The sequence below is a fragment of the Aquarana catesbeiana genome, linkage group LG07, assembly GCF_042186555.1.
Source record: "Aquarana catesbeiana isolate 2022-GZ linkage group LG07, ASM4218655v1, whole genome shotgun sequence".
In the NCBI taxonomy this organism is placed as follows: Eukaryota; Metazoa; Chordata; class Amphibia; order Anura; family Ranidae; genus Aquarana; species Aquarana catesbeiana.
The window spans coordinates 72774135-72792093 of record NC_133330.1 but is presented as its reverse complement, the minus strand read 5'-3'; the positions used below and the strand labels follow the sequence as shown (position 1 = coordinate 72792093).

At 42.5% G+C, this 17959-nt stretch overlaps 1 protein-coding gene and 1 pseudogene across 3 annotated transcripts in view; both read right to left on the bottom strand.

Annotated features, from left to right (window-relative positions):
- Nucleotides 1–17959, bottom strand: part of PHF2 (PHD finger protein 2) — a 441387-nt gene that overhangs the window by 356193 nt on the left and 67235 nt on the right. The gene's annotated exons all lie outside the window — the stretch shown is intronic.
- On the bottom strand, nucleotides 6173–6237 carry LOC141104011 (U4 spliceosomal RNA; annotated as a pseudogene).

The window sequence follows — 17959 nt, the reverse complement described above, 5'->3', positions numbered from 1 at the left end:
TGTGAATTACAGAACACAACACATGAAGAGAAAGGGTCAGGGTGGATATAAATCAATGATTTAAAAAAAAAAAGAAAAAAAACATTTTTTTTTTCTTTATTTAAATCAGATTTTTTTTTTTATTTAAAGCAGAGTTCCGACATGTTAGAATTTTTTTTCTTTTTATGCTTATCTTAGGATTAGAACATAGACATATACCACTCATGTGTTTTGAAAATGTCGCTGCTCGATGTCCGCTTTAATCTAAAAAAGAAACTTACATGATCCTGTCCTAGCAGTTCCCCTATTGCTTGTGGGGAAGCAAAATGATACCCCAGCTCCACTGCCAATATGATGATCTATGAACTGTGAACCGGTGCTCTAGCCAGGACGTTCAGGCCCCAAAATGCAGTACTTGAATCAAAAAAGGGCTGGCGACTCGGATGCTCTTGAATACAAGTCCTTTATTGGGTTACATGGGTACATGCATTTGCTTTGATGAAGGCTTCTTAGCCGAAATGCATCAGCGTAGCCTGTACCCGTGCACCCATGTAACCCAATAAAGGACTTTTATTCAAGAGCATCCGAGTCGCCAGCCCTTTTTTGATTCAACTATTGCTTGTGAGCATGGGAAGCCCACAAGCATAATGTTCCAGGATACGGTGTAGCTGAGTGACCAGCATGCACCCCCCATTCTCACGCACACGCAGTATGACAGGCTTGCAGCGCTGTACACTTCTCACATTGCCAGGACTGCTGAGAGACAATCTACAGGAAGTGATTGCCGAGAAAGTGATGAAATCTGAAAATCCTTTAAAAGCGGAGTTCCACCCAAAAATGGAACTTCCATTTCTCCGGTTCCTCCCCCCCTCCAGTGACAAATTTGGCACCTCTCAGGGGGGAGCAGATTCCTGTCTAATACAGGTATTTTGCTCCCACTACCGGGCACAGATACCCTAGCCACCCGCGGGTATCTACGTCACTTCCAGCGCCTTCTCCGTCCCCCCTGCTGTCTTCTGGGAGACACACAGGTCCCAGAAGACAGCAGGGACCAGTGGGAGCGTAAGTCGCGCATGCGCAGTAGGGAACCAGGAAGTGATTCCCTTACCGAAGATGGTGGCGGCAGCACCCGAGAGCCGAGGGAAAGATCGGCTTCGGGTGCCGACATTGTGGGTGACCTGGACAGGTTAGAGTCCTTATTTTAAGACCCTTTTCACACTAAGCCGCCCCGGGCATCAGCGGTAAAGCAGCATTATTTTTAGCGTCGCTATTCGGCCACTAGCGGGGCGGTTTGAACCCCCGCTAGCGCCCGAAAGGGGGTTAAATCCGCCCGCAAAACACCACTGCAGCGGTGTTTTGCCGGTGGTATAGCAGTGCTGCCCCGCTGTTTTCAATGGGCAGGGGTGCTTTAGGAGCAGTGAGTTCACCGCTCCTAATGTGCTCCAAAGAAGCTGCTGGCAGGACTTTTTCTGATGCCCTGCTAGCGCATCGCTCCAGTGTGAGTGAATGGAGCCGCTTTTTCAGGGAGCTTTGCAGGCGCTATTTTTAACGCTATAGCGCCTGCAAAATGCTTAAGTGTGAAAGGGGTCTAAAAGTCAGCAGCTACAGTATTTGTAGCTGCTGACTTAAAAAAAAAAAAAAAAAATCGAAGTGCCTCCGCTTTAAAAATACAAATAAACTGACAAGATTTTAAACCTCCTGTGGATAAGGTAAGTGAGAAAAAGCACATTGGGGTGGCTGGGCCAGAAATGGCATTGGAAGTCGCTTCTATTTATTCTGAAAACTGAAATTCTGTCCGAAAAGGTGAAAGTATCCCTTAAATATTTCTTTTGCAATATAAAGCCTGCCTGCTCGGAACGTTAGTGCTGCTTTAAGCAAGAAAGTGACCCTGACCGTTCATCTACACATTATGTGGCACATCTGCACACTGAACGCAATTCAAGCACAACTACCGAAGTCTCCAATGCCTTGTGTACAAATAAGTATCAAAATTGAGTATTCACTGACTACAAAGAATATATCGAGCTGACTGGCTCAATGACTTACTGAAGCACCACCTCTACTGTGGCATATGCCCACATTGGATACTACAGTCCGGTGTATCTCAAGTATCTAATTCTGCAATTCAACAACACAAAGATTTATTCAAACGGCAGAAAGATGCACAAGACGTTTGTTTTCCCTTTTTTTACGAAAACTAATTTGCGCTTGCTGAAGACGACATAAAACACACACCTGTGAGCACAGATTACAGCTAGGCAGGCAATGACAATACAGCTGCAACTGCCAGTAAACCACAGGAAATTCTCACAAGCAGGTGCCTGACAAAGACGTGCTAACACCCTCCAGAATAATCACATTTTCTTATTTTTCACAGTAATTCAATTTAAGCACTCGGCAGTGAGATAAGCTACTGAAGAGAAGACGCAAGAAAAGCAAACGACCTTCCATATAATGAGGGCGATTTGTATAAACTGGCAGAAAGTTGTTTCTAATGGCAACCAATCCAATTTTCATTTTCACCTTCTGGCCTCTCTCAAATTTCACAAGTGAACTCGGGTTCATTTAGATTTGTGGCATATTTTTCTTTAGCAGAAAGTGACATTTGATTAGTAAAAGAAAACCGTGCGGACAAAGAAGTAAAAGTTAAAATCATACCTTTTTGTGGCTAGCTAAAAATGTTAAAAAATACAAGCTTTCAGACCGGGGGGAATTTAGGAAGCCTTTTATGACCCTTTTTGGATGGTGGTTTCCTCTTAGAGCTACCTGTTCCTAATTCAGGCAAGTATTTGCACCAATTTTGGTAAGAATACCGACAGGGGTGACAAATTCAGAAAGTTCTAACTACCACCACTTTTGGAACTTGTCACTATGGCAGATTCTTAAAGAACTGCAGAAAGGAAACTGCCGGTAATTAAGACCAACTCGGAACTTGCGGAGGTAAGCAGTGCTCAAAGTGGAGCATCTGTGCTGGGAAGCTACAATGTATGTGACAGTATCCTGCACAATATTATATCCTCAACCCCTTTCAGCTGTTGACCAGGAGATTCCCCCAGCCAAAATGTAAACAAAGGGGCCGGGGATACCGGTGATATCACTAACCAAATATCGAAACGTCCATATTTGAGACATATTATGAAAATAAAGAGTGCCTGATGTCCAAAAGAAAGCAAGTTCAATGAAAGATTAAGAGGCATTTATTGAGAATAGCAACAAGTACATTAAGCCAACACGTTTTGGGAAAAGGGGCTCTCCCTTCAAAGCTGTTGCTGCACACTATTAAATGGTGATGATTCCTACGCCAGTTATATACAGTATTTGTTACGTTTTGGAGGTAAAACTGTCAAAGTGATAGCTGAGGTTCCAAACACAACAAACCTGGTTTGTTGCCCCTGGAACCTCAGCTGTCACTTTGTCAGTTTTACCTCTGAAACTTTGCAAATGTATAACTGGCGGGGGAATCATTCTCATTTATTAGTGAGCAGCAACAGTCCTGAAGAAGGGAGAGCCCTTTCCCCCCAAAGCATGTTGGCTTGTCGCTATTCTCAATAAATGCCTCTTAATCTACCATCAAACTTGCATTCTTTTGGATATCAGGTGCTCTTTCTTTACTATTATTCCAAGTATATATGTGGAAATGACCTTAAGGCCATACCAGAAAGGCAGCAGCCCAAGCCTTAAGAGGGTTCACTGCCAGTATCCACCATTGGGCATGACCTACTGGAAGGACATTTCCTTACTCACCAACAACCCAACCACGACCAGTGACTGATCCAGTCAGTCCAGCATGGTCTTCAGCACAAACAAGATACTTATTTGAGTCATGACTTTTCCCTGACAGGCTCCACCCACCCAGTGACCTGAGAGACTGGTTCACCATTAGGTCCACTTGCCTGTTGACTACAGCACACTGCAGTGAGCAGATTTGAAAGCTGCTACTGGACTGAATAGTGGCTATGGATCCAGCAACTGCCATGTGAGGTCAAGCCAGGTGGACCTATTCCCCATGAGGCTCTCCCCACCTTTAATTTGAAACTCCTCAACCATGTGCCTATAAGTGTAACAGGCACAGTGACCAGGGAGGGAGGGAGAGAGTGTCTAGTACTCCTCAGTGAGTACTCAGTAGACGAGGTAGGGCGGTGACGTCATGATCTCCACCTTATCCAAACACACAATGCACAGTGCTCTCTCTGAATGGCGGCCTTGCCAAGTGAGCAAAAGACCTCCTGTGTTCACTAAGCAACAGGGCAGCCCCTAGGCACAGGTCCGATGGAGCATACACACGGTCGCATTTTCCGACCAAAAGCTCTCATCGGACTTTTGCTGGCGGAATTTCCGCTCGTGTGTACGGGGCATTAGTGTATCCAGGTGGATTATACCTTCTTTTTTTCAAGACAAATTGGGCTTTTTGTGGTAAATGGTAATGGATATCTCCTAATGTTTTATTATTATCAAAGGAAAACTGGCCCAAAATAGTAAAAAAAAAACATTTTTTTAAATGTAGCTGTATATTCCTTGCTATTATCTTAATTTACCATGAGAGAACAACCCAAATTAAATTCTCCTGCTCCTGACGATTGCAGCAATACCACATATGTGTATGTTAGTTGTTGTTTGTATCCGTAGTACAGCCCAGAAAGGATGGTGCACATTTTGCATTTTTTTAATCCAGCCTAAAACACACTGACACTGATAGCAATTTAAAATTTTACATTTTTTCTTAATTCTACCCAAAATATGCTGACTGTGACCTTTGACCCTAAGACTAAACCTGGTAACCTTGATCTTGTTATTTTTTTTATTTCTTTTTTATTGTTTATTTTTAATTTTAATTTTATTTTTTACATACTTTGGTTTGTTTACAATTCCTCTCCTGCAAAAAGAGGAAGATACAACGTATCCTTCTCTTCATTCAGAAGAGGAAGGAAACCCAGGGGCGGGTTTCCATCAGTTTTCAAACGTGTCAGTTATGTGCCCTCTTCATGTTGATGTCATGTCAGTTTTTTTTTCCCGTGCAGAAAAAATCCACATGTGATACCAGTTTTTTCTATCGAAAAGCCAGTGGCGTGCAAAACACACCTCAAAAACTTCCACCCGGTGCCAAAAAAAAGTGCCCACACATAGAGAGTGAAACACAAAAACGTGCAACGGGTGTACAGAGTCCTCCACTAGGGAAGGACCTTACCCTGATCCCCCGGGGCGTTAGGCTCCAGACAGGGACTGAGGTACTCAGACAAAGGGTCCATCCGGCCGAAACCAGGCGGACCCCCACAACTGGAAGGACTGCCGAAGCAGACCAACCCAAGTACAGTGGGGCTCTCCCGAAGAGAGACCCCTCAAAGGAGAGGGAGAACCAAGCCAAAAGGCCTATGTCCACCCCCTCCCAAGACTTTCAGAGTAGGCCCGAGGACCCACACCCTACTCGCCACACAGTGACAAAACGTGTATACAAAGACAACCAAAAAAAAGACAAAAAGGTGACAAACAGGGGTAAAAGAAAGAGTGGGGAAGATAGTGAGATGGGAGAGTGAAAGTGGCCATTGTGCTATACAATGGCCGGCCCTCCGGCCAGGCATAAAAATTTCCCCTGGTCCTGGCCAAAAGGCCCGGCCCAAGAGGCAGGTGCGAAAAACGTGTGTTGTGGTGAAGTGACCATGGTGCCATAAAATCAAGTGCTTTCACACCGTGACTATACGGCACCCCTGAACTGCCACTTCAGGGGCACATTCACCACTGGCTTTTCGAAAAAGCCCTGACCACAGCAGACCCCACCACAGACAGGAAGGATATGGAGATCAGGAAGCCGGAAAGAGCCCTTTACCATCAGGCTCTGCCGTCGCTCCCATCACTCCTCCTAATTACATTCGGGAAGTACTTGCCACTCCCTCCCCCCCTTGCAAGGCAGGAGTAAGCGTTCTCTCCCAAATAACTGTCTGGAGCTAGATCCGCCCCAATCCAGGCCAGAAGGCCAGGGTCCCGACCCTCTGGTTCAGACCCCGTGGTTCTCCATCCCCATCAGAAGGCTTCCCTTTCGGCTACAAACCGCTCCAGGTCACCTTCACTCCAGCAGGTTTTGCATAGCAACCGCAATCCCATCTCTATTTCGCCATAGATCAGGGACGGAAGCAAGCGCCACCTCCTGGAAACTGATAAGAATAGATACTACACTTGATCTTCGCCAAAAGGCCGAGAAGCAATTAGCAATAATCACGCCTCAGTTGAACCTCATTGGCTATGATACTGCCACTGCGCAAAGCATGTGATACCAGTGTTGTGGTTGAACAGGGCACATAGAGAACAGTTGTTTTTTATTGTGCCCTTGCAGAATGCGTACAGAAAAACTGACGTCTCTTCACCATGGTGTAAACGAGGCCTTAATGTATTTTATTAAACGCAAGCAGTGTAAAAACCTGAATTGGGCCTTGTATCAGTATTTTGCAATCCCTTGTACATCAGAACAGACTGGAAGAGGGGGAGCCAGTCAGCTGCACTGCAGTGCTCATGTGCAGTGGTGTATTTAGGTTTTGTGCTGCCCTAGCCCTGACTAAACTCACGTGCCCCTAATTTAAATATGACCCAACCCTTCCTGTCAAGGCCACACCCCTTCCTGTTTAACACCTGCCCTGTCAACAAATACATTTTCCATAGCATATATATATATATATATATATATATTTTGTTTTTCCCTTGATTGTAGTTTAAACTAAAAATCAATCAATTATATATATATATATATATATATATATATATATATATATATATATATATATATATATATATATATATATATATATATATACTATAAAAATATGCATATTATAAAACATGTAATAATTTAATAACTACAAGAATTAAAGTGGATGTAAACCCAATGTCATCCTTTCTAAACTACTGCCATAGGGGTTATCTATAAGGATATACATGACTCCTGCATGTATCTTCACCTGTCAAATGTCTCCCCTCTGTCTGTTATGAGACCCGAAAAACTGCATATTCTGTGGGTGGGTCTGTTGTCTGGAGCTCGGTGGGTGGAGTTGTGATGTCAGTAGATTCCCCGCCCACCTCTACACTCCCCTTGTCAATATGCATTTTCTCCTGTGTATTTCTTACACTGAACTTCTGCTATGATCACCAACATCCAGTGAAAAGACAGGAAAGTAACCACATGACTTCAGCATGCCCAAACATACTGAGGTGTGGAACAGCCAATCCTTGCAGAGCTGCTGAAGAAAGGAGTGGGGGTGGGAATTAAAAAATACTGCCTGTGTCTTAGGCTAGTGCACGAGATATGCAAATCACCTGTCACTCACAGCAAGGGGGAGGATTTGACAAAGTTTTTCTCTGTTTGTCAAGATTTATCTCACTGAACAATAAAAGAGGATTGCTCAGAGCTGGATTAACTCTGTGTGGCAAGAATGGGCTCAAATGATAGGAAATCGTATATACTCTACATTACGACATAAAAAAAAAAAATTCGGGTTTACATCCACTTTAACAATGAGAAATTCAGTTTTATATAATACCGAGTTTTGACATGGATAATATAATATGCATTGCACATTGTACAGTATGTTGTAGAAAATAAATATTTATACTAATGATCTTAGCTAATACATAAGATATTATCTGGGACTTTGTTTTAGTTAAACTGGGACCTACTCGCCAATATGTGCTATCACAATATGTCACTGGATTAGTAGGATTACTCCTATTTTGTAAGATATTTGGACTTGTGTTTGCTGCCACTGATTTTAATCCTAGGATTATTTCACTTATTTGTATAACTGAAATAATCTATATTCCCTAGTCATTATACAAATAAGTGAAATAATCAGCGCACCCCCCCCCCCCCCCCCGGCCCAGTCCGCCTCATAAGACTGGCGCTACAGTATAGTGTAGCGTAAGCAGGCCAAGATAAAGCATAACAAATGATATGCTGATAGAAGGAGGGAGCACAGTGCCAGACAGATAAGATCAGTCTTCTGCTTCTCCTTTTACTGTCCAGAAGGGACAAAGCATGCAAGTGTTACCTAACTGCAGCTGAAAAGATCAGGTCCTCTTCCCTGCCAGGCAGGGTTGTGCTGTGTGGCAGAGCTGTGTAACTTTCTAAACTGGATGGACCAACATCCAGATCATTTGACGGATAAATCTGCTCCGTACATAAATTCCTTCAGTGTATTTAAGGAAAAAGTACTAGCTTTAAAATCCTCAAAGTTCCAACATCCAGCAAATGCTGTGCCATCTCAGTCATTTCTATATATTGCAGCTGGTGAGAATTTTATAAATATTTCCTGAAAATATCAAAAAGGCCCTGCCAAGCGCTCCTTCGAAATGTAATTCTGTGTGCTAGATTGCTGGTGCACGGGGTGGCTCCGATCCTTTTGTATCCTAGTAAATTTCATACTTGCTTCAATAAGCAAGTGACTGGGCAGCTGGGATATAAATTATGCCCTGCTGCAAACAAGCACAGCGCCATCCAAGTGTCGAGGATGCTCAAGTTGGGCGTAGATTGTTCTGTTACCAGTCACAAATTCTGACGCTAATTACTGATTGGAACTACACTGTATAAAGAAGAATGTACAGTAGTAAGGCAATTAGTTTCATCTATCACTGTATGAAAAAAATGTCCTAGCTGCTCAACATGGTCAACAGCCAATAGCCCTGGCAGAATGAATGTCCCTTACCACCTTCATCTCTACTGCACTCAATATTTTTCTTTTTAATACGATTGGCTGTATTCATTTATTTTGAACTGACTGTGTTTGGAACTGGTTTACAGACAGACATCATGCGATATTGCTCCTTCCCAAGGAGGATTTTACATTGAAATACCATGCTGCAACTGCCTTGGTGGTGTTTGGCATGCGATTGTGGTGCAGACCCCTTGCCTTTACTTAAATTTTTCAGCTGGTGCAAATCTACTGACCGTGACATGCTGAGCCAAAACAAGTGCATAACACCGCAAAGCGACACTAACGCCCTGGTCTGATCTGCCCCTTTGGCAATAGGGTAAAAACAGACATGGGTGTCTCTACTACTACCTAAATATCAGCCCTCTGCCCCTGTGATCCCAGCCCATCTTCAATGGATTGCTGTCTTTTTGGCAGTGGAGCATTGAACAGCTTTGATTATGACATGGTGTCATGAAAGCACTAGGGCAGGGATGGCAAAAATTGGCACCCCAGATGTTTTGGAACTACATTTCCCATGATACTTATGCACTCTGCAGTGTAGTTGAGCATCATGGGAAATGTAGTTCCAAAACATCTGGGGTGCCAAGGTTCGCCATCACTGCACTAGGGTGTACTGGGGACATAGACATTCCATGGCAAGATACAAGTGACCTTAGAGGAAGCAGAAACTATTTACATTTAACAGCTTATTATATTTTTTTTTCACTTTTTTTTGGTGGTTTCAGCTGTCAATGTGACTCTGTGCAAGGCGAGTCCACATTGACAGCTGAGCCAACATGTCCCTCAGCAAGAGGCATTGTACTGAGGAATACAAATGGAGGGACTGTGGGCAGGAACCCGTTAAAGAAATGGTGTGGGAATTTTTTATTTTATGTCCTACCTGTACTAAGTAGTAGACATCTTCAGGTTCCAGGACATCACATTTGAGCCCCATAGAGTACCCCTGATCATGGAACTCGGGGGTTAAAGTTACAACCAGATTCCTGCTCATTGTCCCATACCATACCCTCTCCATCTTACTATAGATTAGACCAGTGTTTCTCAACTCCAGTCCTCAAGGCACCCCAACAGGTCATGTTTTCAGGACTTCCCTCAGATGAAATGACTGTGGTAATTACTAAGGCTGTGAAACTGATCAAATCACCTGTGCAAAATAATGGAGAGCCTGAAAACATGACCTGTTGGGGTGCCTTGACGACTGGAGCTGAGAAACACTGGATTAGACGGGGCCTCCTCAAAGTAATGAGCCAGGAGAAGGTGTTGTAGCAGTTGTAGTAACAGTTTTTGTAAAGTCCAAAAGACAATGTGCAAATAAATAAAATCAAATGCTGAAACTAATATTTCAATAGCAGCATCATGGTGCAATATATAAAAAACAAATATAAAGAAACAAATAATAAAAAGACAGTTAACCCATTGACACCAACCTCATGCAAATATGCTGCCTCTCGGTGGGTGGGCCTTGGTGCCGAGCAGCCGCAATATTTGTGTTAATTAGTGGTAGTCAGCTGTGCCAAGAGTGTGCGCCCTGTGCGCTCCCGGCACTGTTACCGGTGGCTAATGGAAAGTTCACAATCACTGCAATTGTGAGCTTTCTGATCATGTGACCAGCATGACAGCCAATCACAGTGGTCACATGATCATAAACCCCGCCCCCGCCTCCTGACATCCTAAACCCCTTAAAGGGTCGTGAGGCGCTGGCTCAAAGGGGTTAAGCAAAGTCCCAAATTTCCATGTGGTTTTGTGATCCTATACTGTATGTTCATCATATTATATTCATTCAATAACAAAAATGCCAGAAATTTCCAACTCCCTGGTGCATTTATATTCTTCCAATTATGTTCTTATCACCATGTGCCTATATACTCTCACCTTAAATTTTGACCCAATATTAGGTCTCATGCACCTGCCCATTAAAGTGGGGTCTCCTATGCCACGATTGTTCTGTCTTTCTCCTCTCTGCTGGTGTTCTCATTCCATCCTCCGCAATCACACGATAAATGTAGAAGATTCACTCAAAAAACAATAAAATATATAGTGCTCTCCTTATACTGTAAAACTGTAATACTGTATAAACTGTATTTTTATTAAAAATGTAATTATAATTATATTGTGTACTAGTAATGGTGCACATCAGTATCTAGGAATATGCTATGGATACCCTCCAACAAAATGGTCGCCCGCACACTCCCGGATTTGCAGTGTGACATCACTGACTCCTCCCAACATGTTGCGTCATCAAATCACGTGACTTCATCAGAGAACTTTTTTTTTATTCTGCACCATGATGTTACTATTAGAATATTAGTTTCAGGATTTGATATTATTTATTTTCACGTCTTTGTACTGCGGGGTACTGTTTGAGATTTTTTTTTTTTTGTGTATTAAATACACTTGTGGGAACACAAGAAGTGTGAGCAGCAGTAGTGACACTAGTCCATTTTTTTAAAATAATCACAGACATTTGTAGTTGATTTACTAATATGTTTATTTTGAGTGCATTTACCATTTATCAATCCTAACCTACAGTGGCAGCACCATACTCTCCCCTAGAATGACTGCGCTAAAGTTTTTTGGGTTTCATTGTCAGTTTTTGTAAAGTAAACAAATACAAGATAAAACCTCTGCAATAAAAGGAGGCATTCATATACTGAATACTATTACTGCTAGTAATAATCAAATGCAGAATACATGGTTTGTGATATTGGTCCTCTTGCACATGATACTCCTGTTTGAGCATCTACTTTCTCGTTCTGCAAAATATGTAAAAAGAATTTGCGTGCATGTATATGCATACGCGCGTATTTGCACGCACAAGACGTAAATTACTGACCAAAAAGGCAGATTTTTCAAATTTGTTTTTTTTTACTGAAGAATACACGGTGCTTGGTAATGGGCTGTATTTTAGCTCAGTAAAAAAAAAAAAAGCTGTACTGAGCTTTTTCAAGCTGCAGTGTGCAAAAGGCCTAGGACACTAATAAATGTAGCCTGGAGTTCTAAAAGAAGAAAAGCCCTTGCTGCTCAGGACAACCAATCAGATTCTTCCTTACTTGCTACGATGGCTGCATTGTAGAATAAAAGAAAGGTACTGATTTGCTATTATCAGCAACAAAAACTACAGTTCCTATCATTTTAAGCTTGAGGGACACTTCTTCCCTGCTCAGTATTAGCGAATTAGAAAATGGTCCAATATCAACATTTCCATTCCATTACACCCCCCCCCCCCCCCCCCCGACCTGACGTCATCCAATAAGGCGCCATTAGGAAGTCACAGAGGAGTGACAGAATTCCTTTAATACAAACATTTCCAAGTCCTCTTGTGTTTCCTCTCGTCCTTACCAGGAGACGCGTTCACTATTTTCTGGGCATGAAAGTCTCATTGGCTTGCCAAGCTTTACTTGCCAGTGTCCCAAGCCAAAATACTGCAGGAATAAAGCAAGTTTAAAGGATAACACCTGTCTTTTCTTCACTATTACCTCGGCAATGCATCATCATTAAATATATGATGATAAATATGTCTGGAGGTAAAACCACCTTTATCTAGTTCATTTATCTAGTTGTTAAATCATATGCGCCCGATAAGGGCATGAAAAAATCGTATTGTAAATCTGAACCCTTTCACCTTTCTGAATAATGGCTTTTCATGGTCGGTCAAGTAGAGTTCATAGTGGGGTCTGTGTATTAGGGTCCATGTACGCTAAGAGCTGAAAAAACTTGCAGAAGAAGCAGCAGAAAAAATGCTTATAGTAGTTCGTATTGCATAAGGGATTAGGAGATTTTATGGGCATTTCCTTTATAAGTGTTTTTTTTTCCAAATCATTCCCCACTGCTCATTTTTTACAGACCCCATCTAGGTGGTGAGGTGCGGGCAGCTGCTCTGGTGTCCCCTCCAGCACAGCGGGCAGACCCCATCTAGGTGGCGAGGTGCAAGCAGTGGCTTCTGCTGTGCGTCTCCACTCAATTCCTCCAAAGCGCTAGGCGTCCAATAGGATCACTTGACATTTTGGCCAATTGGGAAACAGGTCTCATGACCCGCTTCCTGATTGGCGGGGAGGAGATTTAGTGTGAAAATAGCAAATATTCTCTCTGGAGCCCACCCTTTTTTAAAGCCTATTAGAGCCTCCTTCAAACCCCCCCCCCATTTGGAATCCATGGCCCGGCGCCCTGTATGTAGATTAGGATGTAGATTAGATTATACAAATTGTATGGCTGAAATCGAATTGCATTAGCACCAAAATGGTCCAGGACCCTTTTTTTGGTCCACACTGAAATCGGATCGCATGGGTCTTCACACCCATTTGATCCGATTCCTGTACAATTTGACAGTTCGCACTGCGATCCGCGAACCGATCTGGGGGTGACATTAACTTTCTATTGACATTCGCAGTGGTTTGCAGAGGCCAGTGTGAACTGTCTGCGAGTGACATGCGATGCGGTAACCCGCACTGGAATCCTGCTGGTTCCCACATTGCATATGTGTAAACCCAGCCTAAACACCCTAATGTGCATGGACACAGAGGAATAGGATAACACTGAGCTGCATCTACAGGCAGGAGGGAAAAAAATGCAAAACTCCTGTAGAAACAATGTTTTTAAGCCCAGTGTGCATGAACCGTAAATGATTTTCATACAACTTTCAACCCAGATTTACACATTTCTACAGTTAAAATGTTACTAAACCCACAACAGTAAAATCAGTCTGTATATGCTGTAAAGCATGCTTGTTATACTTACTGTGGAACCTAAGAGGTTAATCCTCTGCATTGTGTAAAAAGGTTGTTTGATCCTGTCTTCTCTGATCTTCCCCTTCTTTCATTGTCCCCAATCCATCTGCTGATAGTACAGAGCCTTGGGGGCAAGCTACACATGCTCAGTTTGGTTTGTATTTCTAAGGAGTTTTTTTTTCTTGGGAAAGTTCATGTGATCAGCACAGGGCCAATCAGCAATGTCCAGACAGAGGGTCAGGGGTCCTGCAGCCTCATAGGACAATCAGGGGAGAATGAAAACTCCTCCTACAAACTTTAATCAAACACTGATTGAAGTCAGAAGACTGCTCTAACTGATGAGAAAAGGTATTTAGCAGTTTATATTTACTAATAATTGCATTTTCATGTTCTGTGTAATGTGGAAGACCAGATATAGTGAATGCAGGGTCCCGGGTTTAGTAACACTTTAAATCCAATTGGCTGTAGTTCACACCTGAGAGTTGTTCTGCTTGTTTCTCTACGCCTGCTTATGAAAATTACATTTTTTCTAATTGTCCCCTTGTGCACTCAGTTGCATTACGCTCAAAAATATGAGCTTCTTTTTTTAGTGTAACCAGGTGGTTTTGGCCACATAGACTTTAATGAGAACGCCTGTAAATGCGCGATACTAACGTTTTCGCACATTTTTACTCCTGAAGAATTCCTATTCTTCTATAGAACTGCTCTCCTCCCCTTGCTCAGCCCAGGAAACAAACTCCTAAAACTTGATACATTTGCAAAAACACCTGTAATGCTCCTGTACTATACCTGTATAATGCCCGAAAAACGTTTGAAAAAAAAAATCAGGAATATGCTCTGCTCAGGTGTGATTGCAGCCTCAGAAAAAATGTGTAAATCTTGGGTGAACGTCATATGAATCTTGGGTGAAATTATTACGAACTCCTAAGTAAAAATGTTTCCAGAAGAGCTCTTGCACATCAGTGGCCAAAGCCTAGTACACATGGTCCGAATGTCGTCCAGTTCAATAGAAATCGGCCAACATTCAACCTGTGTATATGGCAGCCAGGTCAGCTTCTGTCCAAGGCTCAGGACCGAAAAAGGTCTGATGACTGGCTCCCAATTAGTGCTCTCAGCCAATCACTGACCGGAGTGTTCTGGTAAGGGGGGGGGCATCCCCCCTGTAAGAACTAAGAACACAATAGAACAGCAGGAGATATCGCTGTACTAACAGTGGTTTGTTAGTACAGCGGCTTCTGACCTGAGCTGTCAGGTTATTTTCAACCCACTGGGTTGAACGGAAAAAAAAACTAGTGGTGTGTACAAGGCTTTACCCTGTTCGACGTACTTGCCGGCGTATTTCCTTTGTCCAGGCAACCCAGGCGCAGCAAACAAGTCTGCCAATGACATGAATGGATGTGCGCTGCTGTACTCAAGTAAATGGTGGTACCATTGAAGTACATAGTACAGCATATGAAATGTAAAAAAAGCTGTGTGCTGCACCTGGGCTACCCGAGCGGAGGGATTTTGCCAGCAAATACACTGAACATGATCTGCCGCCTGTGTGCAAGAGCCCGAAAATGACTAAACACAACCGTTTAGCATCATTACCTACTTACTTCTTTGCAATGTGTGAGCGTTTTTTTTCAGTCTGACTTCTTTTCATATTTTGTCAGTGCCCACCTCCTTCTTTAACTCATGATGAATATAAGTCATTAAGGATGAGGAGGTAACTTGCTGCATCATGGGAGTTGTAATTTTTGCCCCGGTTCAGTCCTCCTTTTCCATGACATGTGAGGAGGAGATCTGGCAATAGGCGCAGAAGAGAAAATTCAAAAACCTTGTATATGCCAATGGAAGATATAGGGATTGAGCTCCAAAGCCCCATACACATGAAAGGACTTTCCGACGGAAAATGTTCTATGGGGGCTTGTTGTCGGAAATTCCGACCGTGTGTAGGCTCCATCGGAATTTCCGTCACACAAAATTTTAGAGCTGGTTCTCAAATTTTCCGTTGGCGTAAATTCCGATTGTGTGTACAGAATTCCAACGCACAAAGTTCCACGCATGCTTGGAATCAAGCAGAAGAGCCGCACTGGCTTTTGAACCTAATTTTTCTCGGCTCGTATACGTGTTGTATGTCACCGCGTTCTTGACGTTCGGAATTTCCGACAAGATTTGTGTGACCGTGTGTATGCAAGACAAGTTTGAGCCAACATCCGTCGGAAAAAAAACATGGATTTTGATGTTGGAAAATCCTATCGTGTGTACAGGGCATTGGGCTTCATGTACACGGGTTGTTTTTACAACCTCTCCTGAGCGATTTAACTTGACAGATAGTAACCGACGTTTAAAACATTTGTTTTCCCATGTTTACATGCCGCGTTTAGAAGAGTCTAAGAGAGGTGCACTTTGCTGTATGGAATACCACCAGTGGCACCTATGGACTGTACAACACTTAGGGGTCTACTTATAAATGTGTTCACAGAATCTCACATTTTTCCAATCGTGAATCAAATTAGAAAATGCGTGAGTCTCGGGAGAAAGCTGTGCGAATCTTGCATGAAAACTCTTATAAGAAGCCCCTTTATTGTACAACAAATGTTCACAATATAATTTAATATAAATCTTCTGTTTATGTTACTGTGATATAAAACGTTTACACTGTGCATTAAACGTCGTCAATTAACGGAGCTTCAAAGGTGGTCACTTTTTGTGGAATACACAGAAATTCTGGATCTTCCTGTCCTCATCCACCAGGAAGAGAAGGGGTCAAAAATTGCTGCACACTCCACAGGTTCCTAAAGAACTAAGAGATTCTTAATGGGACTGACACGGACCACCTTCAAGTGAACCTGTGGCCAGGCTATGAACACTAAAGTGCTGATAGACTTTTAACAAACAGTGGGGGCCAGAACGAAATGGGGGAAAGGCACGTTCTGTGTGTATTTTCAGCACTGTGTTCCAAACACACTGCCTGTACGATCTGCAGCAGGTGCCAATACATTGTTAACAGCACCCCAAACACAGAATGCAAACGCAGTGTATTTGTGGATGCCAGAACGCATGGTACCACAATACTATGTGATATCGCGCCGTGCATTCTTTAAAAGTAGTGAACGTGCAGGAATCTCACAGCACCGTGGATTGAGTTTCTGTGCAGTTCTTTTGTGAACCAGCCCAAAATAAAGTTTGCAACAAGCCTCCACTGACCCGTGTAGCTGCAAACACTGTGGAGAAATTCATCTTCAATATTTACAGGAAAAACACTGAATTCCTTCAGGAGGTGCAATTAGGAGCTCAGCTCACCTGCTCCTCCTCTATCAGAGCAACTGCTCGTGATGAGGGAATGGCAGTTAATCGATCCACAATTATGACAGCCCCTATATCAAGCCCTCTGAAAGAAAGACACCTACTAATGCATCCAATGGGCAATGACTAACCTTGGCACCACTACAGGTACACTTCAAGTATGAATGGACTAAAAGTTTCATATAATGTCTAGGGTTCTAATGGAATTTATTTGCTTTCAATATAATATTAATCCTGAAGATACATGTTCCACATTGGGTATTAGGTTTTGTCTTTATTATAAAATTTAGGAAAGTGGAAAGATAGTGCAGAACTTGTGAGGGCATCCTATTGGTACTGACATCGAAAAGTACTGTAATGATGTTGGTGTATGACTGTATGTGATCTGGTTACCAGTTAGACAGCTTCTATACCCCAAAGGATCTCTGTGGTTTGTACTGTACTAAAGTGCCACACCAGTGCTCAATAGTCCAGATACAGTTTTATTCCAGTAAAGGTCAGGCAAACAATCAAAAGGGAAGCCAATGCGTTTAAAGGGTCCAAAAAATTCCCTCCATCAGTGCTAAAGAAAACATAGAGAAATGTCTATATACATCTCCAGTTTTTGGACCCCCAAAACGCGTTGGCCACCCTTTTGACTATTTATTTGGCCTTTGCTGGAACAAAACTGTATCTGGATTATAGAGCAATGGTGCAGAACAAATTTTTATTTAAAATACAGTTCAATATAAGACTGAAATTGCACAGACATGATCCACAGTGCATATGAAATTCTTTTTACAGTTAGCATCCATCAAGTGTAATTCCAGTATTTTATGGCCCACTCTGAAATCCCATTGTCTCACTTTTTTCTGGCGTGTAAAATCAGATGGCTGCACTTTTACACAGATAGAAGGATCAATATTAGCAAATGGCCAGCTAAAAATGTGTTGATAAAGATTTTATAGTAAACTAGATCAATGATCCATCCCGATTACAGTACATTTTGATTTTCCAATAAGGGTAGGTAAAGAAATTCATTTTATGTGTGTTTAGTGTTCCTCCAATTTAAATATTTGCTTACAATTGCCAACATGGACAAAATCTGTACTACAAATTAACAGACCAGCAAATCATTTTCTCCCAGCAGTTATAATAGACAATCGCCTACCTGTGTAATCGTTTTACTTTATTTGTGGTCAGTCCTTGGTTCTCCTTCCTATATGGTTTAGGAGGAGAATTACTCTATTTGCTGGGCCTGCAGTCAGTGTGCCCGTGTGTGACTAAGTCAGA